Below are 9,177 nucleotides of genomic sequence, written 5' to 3' on the forward strand. Positions count from 1 at the left end.
TCTTGTGTGTGTGTGTGTGTATGTGTTTTAGAGAGAGAGACAGTATTTTAGCTTATAGCACTGGTTGGCTAGGCACTCATTATATAGACCAGGGTGGCCTTGAACTTGAAATCTTCCTGTCTCTTCCCAGGTGCTCATATCTGTGAGCCACTATATCTGGTGGGGGCTTAAAATTCAAGTAAATTTCGTTAGTAGTTTACATGCATTATGATTAGAAGGACTTATGGCAGTGATTTCCCTGATTTTTTTTTTAAAAAAAATAGGCTTGTGTCTTGGTTCTTTTATTTAAAAACATTTTTTGATCTTTTGACATAGGAGTGCCCCTGTGTTAGAAATTACATGTGACTTTGCAAAATCCTACCTTACGAAAGGTATATAATATGGTATGGTCATTTGCATCCTGAAGGAATTATTTACTTTGCAAAACATGTCAATAGAGCTTATTTAAAACAAAAAAAAAGACTAAGTGTATGCTTAAATGATATGATTTCCCTCAAATTTAACTTCACTACAGACTGCATTGTGCAAACACAGCTCTACCAAAGCTAAAACAGTGATTGGCAGCTATCTATGTACCATGACTCTGGGCTGTTCACAGACCCATTTTATGGACACATTGCCACCCATGTCACACAGTGAAGAGTAGAAGTTATAATTTCTGATTCATAATCTCTCACATTAACAATAACATTGCTTGGCTTTTACCTAGTAGCTTTCATCCAAAGCCTTCAAAGTGCTCAATCCACATTTGCTTCCCTATAATTACACCAAATGAGTCAGTAACAGAACTAGGAAAGCAACCTTCCAGACTATCAGCAATAGGAAAAACTAATGCTCTACTATGTCCTCTGACAACAGGAAATACAGCACAAAATCATTACAGCTTGTTTATTTTCAGAGAGGTAAATATAATATTTTATGTATATTTTAGGAACTCTTTTTAGAGTAAGTGTAAAGTCTGAAGCAAAACAGGGCAGCAAGCATGGAGTTCATTTCTCATCCCCTGCACAGTCTCCATTCGTTAGCACCCTGAACCAAAGTGGTGAGTTACAACAAGAACAACAAAACCTACAATGAGTGGTGAGGTGTGGTGACACAGGCCTGCTGTAATCCCACACTTGGTAGGTTGAGGTCTGAGGATAGTGAATTGGAGGGCAATCTGGGCTACACAGTGAGAGAGCTTGTCTTAAAAGTAAAGAGGAGATGTATATAGCAGACTAAAGAGTTTGCTCAGTGGGTAAAGGACTGCTATACAAATATGAGGGTCTGAGTTCAGATCCTCCACACTAAGTGAAAGCCAGGCATGTTTATTCACAGACCAGTAACCTCAGTGTGTGAGGGTAGAGGCAGGCAGATCTTTAGTTCCTGTACTAGGCTCAGTGAGAGGCTTGTCTCAAAATCAGGGTGGAAATGGACAGATGAAGACAGCCAAAGTCAACCTTTAGTCTCTCTATACATGCACACACAATTGAGTGCACCCACAGAAATACATGAGTACACATACATTCACTACACACACACACACACACACACACACAGAGTCACACACAGTCACACTCACAAAAACACACGATGAAGTCTTACTACTTGGGCTTACTGTGCTCCCAACAGCAACCCCAGTACCAGTGTTGTATGTCAACCTTTTTTCTGAGGAGACATGCAATAGACATGTCTACTCACCCAGATAAGGATCCCATGACAGACCAAAGTACGGGTGCCACCAAAGTTCAACTTGGAGAACCAATGAGTTTTATTGGTGTCGCTAACAGGAATATGGATGAGAGGTTACTTACAGGAGCAGAAATGATGCAAACACACACACACACACACACACACACGCACATGCACACACACACACACACACACACACACACACACACGGACACGCACAGTATCACCAAAGCCTACATGAACATGGGTGACATCTCACAAAAGCTGGGAACCTGGAACACTGCATAGCCTGGGGGCAGCTCAACAGTTTGGAGAGTTCCTTCCCAAGTGACTCAGTTGCTCTCAATCTCTTCCAGGCAGCTCAGCTGCTTCCTGCTTCTTCCAGGCATCTGCTCTGTTCTCAGAGTCTTCTTTGCAGCTTGACTTTATCTGATAATTTTCTTGCAAGTCATCTGTGAGGGACTCTCCGCTTTTGTTACTTATGCTAGCTGAGATGGGACGGTTGAACCTGGTTCATTTCAGGGACCTCCTGAAGCTATTTTTGAGTGGCTTACCTTCCCGCTTAAAGAGTTTCCCGGCAGGATGGAATGTTTCAATCCCAGAGGAAACCGTTACACAGCAACCAAACAAAGAAACCTTAGTACAAGTAGTTGGTAAGGGTCTTCCAAGTGATTGTCAAAACAATGTAGCCTATCACGGTTGCCCTTGCTCGTCTCTCAGAGGTTTAGGGCAAGCCCCTATTGTCTAAAACAACACACAAGGCAGACCCAGGACTTCTATGATGTTGAAAGATTTCAGCTGGATCTAATCTGAAAGCCTCCTTCCTCAAGTCTAGTTTATCATAAAGTGTTAATGTAAGCTACCAAGGGAGGGAGGCAGTCAGTTGTCCTGCCCAACAGTGATGCCTTCAAACTACAATATTTAACATAACAAGATATCCCTGAAGGTGTGATGGGGCACTCATGTCTTGGTACTAAAACAATAGCTGTCTAATTGTATGTAAGGCATATAGAGTAGGAGGGAAATCATGCCTGGTACTAGAACCCTAGCCAGCTACCTGGGACTACTGATGTCATGGATATTAGAGGGAAACCTTCTATAGCCAGTTTGCTGTACTACCATAATTCTTAACTGCATTCCAAAACTTACTCATGTATCCACCTGTAGACAAAGAACTGCAGGCGACTAGTGACTGCTGAGAAAGGGAGAATTACTTCTCCCAGGGATGAATCCCCTAAGTGGTTATTCAATACAAAGGTCAGCTCTGAAATCACATAACACAAGCAATGCTAAATGGACTCAGAATGCCATACTAATATATCTATGCATATATATATGTATATTAAAAAAGAAGCCATCAATTTGAGAGGGAGTGGAGGGAGAAGAGAGGTTGGAAGGAGGAAAGGGAAGGGGGATGTCATGTAATATTAAAAGATTTTAATTTTAAAAATGACTAGGTATAATCCCAGCATTTGGGAGACTATGGCAGAAAAATGACTAGTTCACGGCCATGCTATGCTACAAAGGAATGTTATCTCCAAAAAGAACAAGAAGCAAATAAAGCCAAACTGATGTGACAACCAAAGTCTACAGTGTATATTAGGGATTACTCTTCATATTGAACATCCTATTAGTACAAACCTGTACTAACTGTACTATAGAATAACCATTAGTCTCTAGACTAAACATCCTGTGTTATGGCTATTACCTCATCCCTCTTTATTTTTTAAGTTATGGGAAAATATTCAAAACTCAATATAAATACAAAAATATTTATATGCTCATCTTATATTATGATGAGTGTATTGCTTGAAAAGAAAAGGCTGGGTTGGCAGTGCAGTGGAAAGAAGCTAAACAAAAATAAAAAGAAAGAAACGGCATTCAAAGAAGTGCATGCTACTAAGAAAAATGGCACAAAAAAGTGCAGAGTGAACAAGCCATGGTCAAATTATCCTAAATGTTAGAACCTAGCCCTTCCGTTCAAATCTCCCACTTCAGCAATCCACTATTCCATTCCTGTTGTTGTATTGTGTTGTTTCTGACGGTCTCACTACATAACTGTGCCAGGAAGGGAATTCACTATGTAGACCATACTGGCTTCAAACTCACAGACATCCTCCTGTACCTCCCTCCTGAATGCTGGGATTAAAGGCTCCCATCCATTCGCTCTTCAGTTCTTGGGAATTATAAGGATTTTTCTTCTTTCTTTTTATTTTTGAGATTGTAATATAATTACACCACTACCCCATTCCTTTTCTCTCTCTAAGCCCCCCTTAACCCCCTTTGCTCTTTCTCACACCCATGGCCTCTTTTTCATTAATTGTTGGTATATACATATATGTATGTGTATACACAGACACACACATATGTATGATATACATTTTATTGTTATTAAAAACTGGTTGGTGTGCTCTTCCCTAGAGAAGGCTATTCCTCCCACTCTCAAAATTCATTAGTTGGCTGTAGTTCTCTGTGTAGGGCTGAGGCCTTATTGGCTTTTCCCTGTCCACTTTAGCATGTCTATTGTTGTTGTTCTTGTTCAGCTCATGTTTAGGCAGTCATGTTGCTGAAACTTTATGGGTGTAGTTTCTGACATTCCTAGGAGTCATGATCTCACAGAAAACTCCCCAGTCCTTCGTCTCTTACACTCTTGCCACCCCATCTCCCAAAATGTCCCTTGAGCTTTAGGTGTAGGAATTGTTTTGTGGGTGTTATCAGTTGTATCAGACTCCACAATTCTGCATTTTGATTGGTTGTGAGGTATGTAGTTATCTCTGCCTGTTGCAACACAAAGGTTCCTTATGAAGAGTGAGGACTATACTTATCTGTTGGTATAAGGACAAATGTTTAGAGTGTAGTTAGGGATTATGCTGATTTAGGGAAGATGTGTTTCTAGGTTCTCCTAAAATGAGATTTGGTGTTAAGGAAATATAATCAATTGTCATTTGCGGTTTCTTTCTGAGAATTAAGTAACGCAGCCCCTCCATTTTTTCTTTTATCTCTTTCATTGAAAATAGATTCTCCTCTCATTCAATATATCCCTGCCACAGTGTTCCCTCCCTCCACCCTTCTCAGCTCCCTCCCACCTCCCCTTTTTGTCCAGGTAGGTTGGCATTGAACTCCTTATCCTCCTGTCTTCAACCTCCCAAGTGGTGAAATTACAAGGTATGCACCACCATACCTAGCTCATAACTACCTTCCAGTCCTATGAGCACAGGATTTATTCCTTCATTGAAACCTGAAAGAAATCCAAGGACACTGAGAAAAGGATTTACATTTTGCTTCTAAATATAAATGCTGGAACTCTTAAATATTAGGAAGCTCATGTGATATGGATAAACAGTCAGTGGTTGGAGCCACTATATTAATATGTGGCTGAAAAGAGGTAGGAGTGTACTGACAGCCATTTGCAGATTGTCTTTTGGGGAATTCTTTCTGGCAGCCTCATGGGTCTTGAGCATCAGTGAGACTGTGTACTGTGCCCTGCTTTCCTCTTTTGTTTAGGGAGCCCAACCTATCCCGGACCTCATGTATTTTGGAATGTCCTGTCTTTCCGCATCCCCATAGTGATATTCTGATAGCTTTGCTCATGGTTGTTTTTCTCTCTCAAGAAGTCTTCTGATCCAACTTTTATGTGTGACTAGGTAAAAGCTAGTAAGAGTACCAGTCTGTCTTGCATTAGTGCCTGAAGAAAGATTCTGTACTTCTTAAACACATGTTCTTGACAGTCCAAGATAGGACTGTTAAAGGTAAGCTTCTCCAAGCCTGGGTCAGACTGCTTTTCTTTGACCTCACTGAAAGCCACTTAATGGAAAAATATGATAAGGGTTCACCCTATGGAATTGTTGCTTAATTTTGCAGATGACTCATTGGAATTAGTGTGTTGGAAAATCATTTCCAGATGTGTAGCAGAAACTTTTCCAAAAGGAAGAAATCAACTCTGGAAACTGGGTTAGTTTTCTTTCTTTTAAATGATCTTAGCGCCAGTGTTAGTCAGTTCTTCTCATTTGTGGTTAGTCAACATTTATTTGGGGTTCTCTGTGGTAAGATCCTATTGATGTACTTTTAGAATGACAAGCACAAAAATAGGTCCTGTGCCCAGGCTATCCCTTTATCCCGTGTTCCCTTCTCTACTCTTCAAGAGTCCCAATATGTTCATAATGGTGAATGATCTTGAGTGATCCCTACTCCCTTAGGCTCTGCCCTTGTTCTTTATCAGTGTGCATTCCTGTGGGAAGGCTCCTTTCTAGGTACTCTGAAGGATGGCAGAATACCTTAGTGACAGAGCAGGAACAGAATGTGTAACCCAGAAGTGACTGAGAACGGCTGCTCTGGAGTCTGGGTTGGGAAACCACTTTCTATATATAGAATATGAGAAAGTTAACTTTAGCATCTCTGTTTCCTTTATTATACAATGGGAGCAATAGTAATAATATTCTGAATGAGGTCATCCCTTGCAAACACTCCACGTAGTCCTTCCCTGAGTTGCCTCTGTGTATAGTTTCATGTGAAGGAGGAAAGGGAGATCTGACTTGCAGATGAAGGCTCTCCAGGAAGCCATTACAGTGTTAAGGTTTTGCAATTCCACCTTTACCATACTTAACTTCAGTAGGGAATCCACAGGCTTCTCACATTCAGTCAAGTTTTAGTTGAGCCCTGTGAAAAGAAGTACTGTGTTGTCATCTGCTTGCATGCAACAGACAGATTTTGTAGCCTGTCCAATAGTCAGAAGGAAAGTATTTGCCAGTAGCACAGCCTGGAGCTCTAGCAAGAGCCAAGTCCGCTCTAATAAGGTGTTTTTGGTAAATATAAACTTATGTTTTCTGTCTTGCTCAGTTTTCATGACATATCTAGTCTCACATTATATCTGGACAGCTTTCCATGGAATATGTACTCTCTCAGGAGATCTCAAAGACAGCAGGAGCAAGTATACTTGTGTTCCAGGATATGGGCCCCCAAATTCGTGAACTTGGAAAACATCAGAAAAGGAAAAGATGATAAGCATTACTGTTCCATAGATTTATGGATTTTTCTCATTCTTTATCTATTTCTACCTCTTTTCCCCTACCACATGCAGCTCAGGATGGAACCCAGGGGCCTCACAACTGCTTGCCAAATATTCTATCTTTGAGTTCTATACATCTTCTTTGCTAGTTTTGAAACTTTGAAATGTTTAGGAATTTAGTTCTTGTAGTGGTTAAGAGTTCAACTCCACAGTTAAGCAGCCCTGGCTATGAGTCACTAACATTACTTTTCTATTACTGTATTGGACAATATCACAAGCCTAGAAGCTTAAAATAATGCACATTCCTGTTTCCCTGGGATAGTACCATAGGTAGGGCTCGGTAGGAGGCTGAGTCCACAAGTCTTGTCAGCACTGGGTCCTCATCTAGAGGCTCAGAGACATTTTCCAAGCTAGTTCAGGGTTCACATAATCCAGTTCTTTGTGGTTAGTTGTAGGAACTGGTCCCATTTGCTGGCTGTTGGCTGTCAGCCTCCATCAACTCTCAAAGAACAATGTCAGTATCAGCCTGGTGGCTGTCACATTAGGTGGCAGTCTATCATTCCAAACTCAGTAGGTGAGTCTTTCTTTTTCAGAATGAGCCCTGCCCATCTTTGAGCGATCATCGAAATATGGTCAGGTCTCCTTTGGATGAGTCTGAGGTCAACTGGTAACCTCCTTGGGGAGCAACATTTTCTAATAGTCACAGTTCCCATCTACATGGAATTGAGGCAGGCAGAACACAGAACAGTACTAGGCAGCGTCATAGACCTTGTTCTACCAACGCCACCAACCACTTGGGCAAGTTGCCTAAGCTCTCTTCTTTTGTTTTCCCAGTGCTAAAATATGAGTTGTGGTAGCATTCACCACCGTATGAGGTTGTTGCTAGAATTGCATGAGATGACACACGCAATGCGTCTCAGCTTAGCCTTGGTGCTAATAAAGCTTTCCATAGACACCAGAATCATAGCACAGAAGTGCTTCTTGCTTTCCTTCTTTCCCACCTTGTCTTTACTTGCTCCTACCCAGGATGAAGTGGTTTTGATGGTGGAGCTCATGCTAACATGCTAAAAAAAAATATATTCAGGATTTTCCTCTAGTGGTTTGTGTTACTTCAGAGAGAGATGACACACACTTGTAATCCTAGTACTAGGGAGAATCAAGAGGATGATTATGAGTTCCCAGGAAGTTTAAGCTATAGAGTGGGACCCTGTGTCAAAACAAAAAGTAGATAAGGTGAAACATTTCCCAGATGTTACTCTGCTTTTGAACACTAGCTTGGAGGTGTGTGCAAGCATAGCAGCACACACTTTTAATCCTAGCACCCAAGAGGCAAAGGCAGCCATATCTGTGTGAATCTGAGGCCAGTGAGTTTTAGAACAGCCAGAGCTACATACTGAGACCCTGTCTCAAACAAAACAAAACAAACATCCCCCTCCTCCAAACCAAAACCCAAACCAAACCCAATCAACTAAATAAACAAAAAGAAAACCAGTTTGGTAGGTTACTCATCTGTAATTGACAGTACTGTTTGGTGTGTGTTTGCTCGAGTAGTGTGTGTGTGTGTGTGTGTGTGTGTGTGTGTGTGTATGTGTGTGTGTCTGTGTGTGTGTGTGTCTGTGTGTGTGTGTTTAAATATGTATGAGTACACATATTTGCAGATCTATGAAAATATGCACATAATGCTGATGTCAAGTATTTTTCCTGATCATGCTTAGCTGTGTTTATTGAGGCAGGGTCTCTTGATCAATCCAGAGTTGGCCAATTCTAACTAGTCCATCTTGTCCCAGGAATCCCCTGTGTCTGATTCCCTGGCTTTCACTAATGTGCTGAATCCTCACGCTTGAGGGAGGCTGGAAGTAAGGCTCTGTACTTGTGTGACCATGAAGACTACATTTCAGACCCCAGCACCCATGTGACAATCTAAGCATCCTCTAAACACGTGTATTGGCCTCTGTGCATATAGGTGCCCATACACACATAGATATTTTTTAAGATAGCAATTTTCAAAACCTGATGTGTGTTTCTTACCTATAGGCTAAGGACATTGAATCTGCACTCAGTTTATTGTATAAAAATTGTAAAGATCCCATCTTCTAAAATGAAAAGAGACTGAGGTTTAGTGGCACACATCTGTAATCAAGCTCTTAGGAGGGGGAAACATTAGGCTCACTTTCTGTGTAAAGCTAGTTTGGATTAGCCTGGGCTACCTAGCAAAATGCTGTTTGAAAACAAAACAAAACTCAGCACTTTGTTCACATTAGAGATCAGGCCACAAAATGGTTGGATATATTTGCAAAATATATGTATGAAGAAGGATTAATATTCAGAATATGTGAAGAACACCCCTAACTCAACAATGCTGAAATAAACCTTGTTTTTAGCTAACCAAAGGAGTTAAATAGACATTTCTCTTAGGAATATTAAACAAATTGCCAGCAAGCACCTAAAAACAATGCTCAGAAATTGCCATCACACATATCTGGGTGGTTGGTGCTACTCAA

The sequence above is a fragment of the Mastomys coucha genome, chromosome X (genome assembly GCF_008632895.1).
Source record: "Mastomys coucha isolate ucsf_1 chromosome X, UCSF_Mcou_1, whole genome shotgun sequence".
Classification (NCBI taxonomy): domain Eukaryota; kingdom Metazoa; phylum Chordata; class Mammalia; order Rodentia; family Muridae; genus Mastomys; species Mastomys coucha.